Source organism: Orycteropus afer, unplaced genomic scaffold (assembly GCF_000298275.1).
Source record: "Orycteropus afer afer isolate SDZICR_OR568_19922 unplaced genomic scaffold, OryAfe1.0 scaffold00520, whole genome shotgun sequence".
NCBI lineage: Eukaryota > Metazoa > Chordata > Mammalia > Tubulidentata > Orycteropodidae > Orycteropus > Orycteropus afer.
This window is the reverse complement of record NW_006922107.1, coordinates 1,192,782-1,194,725: the sequence shown is the minus strand read 5'-3', so window position 1 is coordinate 1,194,725 and position 1,944 is coordinate 1,192,782.

Genomic DNA, 1,944 nt, shown 5'->3' with positions numbered 1-1,944 from the left:
ACAAAGCATAAAGAAGCCAGATAAAAGTGTATGTACATATTATACATGAAAGTGAAATAGTAGGAACAAGTATATATACATATGTGGTATTTATTGTTTAAAAATGTTGCCTCCCAATGAAATGTTAACTAGGGGCTTTTGGATTGAATTACCTGCCCAAAATAGAAAATAAAATATTACTCTTAGGGGTGTTTTTATTGTATGTGACCTTATATTTAAGACTTTCTGTATTTTTCAAGTGATGGACTCTGACTACTGATTCTTTTAAAAATACTCTGTGGTGAATGAGCTGCTTCCAAAAACCATTCATTTTTCCCTTGAATCTATAAATCCTCAAGTTTTAAAAATTTGCACACATGCAAACATTCAACCCAATTATCCCTCAAAAAAAAAAAAAAAAAAAACTCAAAAAACGGACCAAAAAGCAACATCATGATAAATTGAGAACTCACTGCCATTGAGTCAGATCCGACTCATAGTGACTCCTCCTTGGGTTTCCGAGGCAGTATCACTACAGAAGTAGATTGCCCAACCTTCTTTCCCAGGAATGGTTGGTGAGTTTGAACTGCCAGCCTTCTGGTTAGCAGTCAAATGCCTTAGGCGCTACACCACCAGAAAAAGCCTCTTTATAATGCTTCATATATTCTTTTTGATATTTTATTCTTGGTATTTCCAATGTATTCCTCACTGACATTGTTTAGACAGTATATTTGCTTTTCTTAAAATATATACACACAGCTCAGTTCACAGCTCAAGACAGCAACCTAAAAGATGGCTAGAACGTAGACTAGGAAGATATACAAAATTAGCTTCATTATTCTAATCCAATCATGGATTAAATGCGTGACCTCGGACAACTTATTTAGCCTCACTGAATGTCATTTTGGATAGTGATAATACTTACCTCATAGGGCTTATGAGACTTTTAAAAGATAAATATATTAACTTTCTATAGTAGGGTCTGGCACATAGAAGACAACTGATGTTAATTTTAGAATAATATCTATAGATTAGATTATACAATAAGTACATTTCTTTGGCAGATATCCTTGGTAAATAACTATTTTTGGATTTAAAACCCATAGTGTCTATTGTAGGGAGTTCCACTAAGATGGTGGAATAGGCAGAAAGACTGCACAGACTCTCCTCAACAAAGAAAAGGGGAACCAATTAACACAGATACGGAAGATAATGCTGGACACCTGAACCTTGAAGAGAAGGATATAGAAGTGAACTAAACCCCAACTAGCAGAAGAATTTGCATGAAAACACCAAAAAAGGAGACATATGGAGCTGCGGTCTGGCAGCAATCCTGACTGCCCAGACAGCTTTGAGAGTGCCGAGTGGCAGTAAGACCTAAGAATTAACCTAAAAATCAACCCTGCTAGCCAGGGACTGAATGGAGGACTGCTCTGGTGGGTGGGGAATAAGAGATGAAGCAGCAGCAAAGAGGAAGGCAGGCTGAGATGTGGAATTTTGCCTGTCCACAGGACACAGCCATTTTGGATGTTTAAAGGAGACTTGACCATTTTGGATATTTAAAGCGACAGTGTTCTCCCAGATTGCAGGAATTTAAGAACAGGCTCTGCTTCCTGAGACCGGCAAAGACATCCTGGACTCATGGATTACTGAAAAGTTTCAACATTCCCCTTGTTACTCTTATATCTCACACCCTCTTGGTGAACAGATGTGTGGCCATCCCTTACACCCTCCCACCTTCTAGGCTGACAGGAATTAAATCCCAGTCTGTGTGCTCCCACGGAACCTGGGTACCCTGCCCCGCCTTGTCCAGATATTTTTTTTTAAGTTTGTTTGTTTTAAAACTACTACTATTAGCATAGAGCCTAAGGCACTTGACTGCTAACCAGGAGGCTGGCGGTTCAAACCCACCAGCCACTCCTCGGAAGGAAGATAGGGCAATCTACTTCCGTAGTGATACTGCCT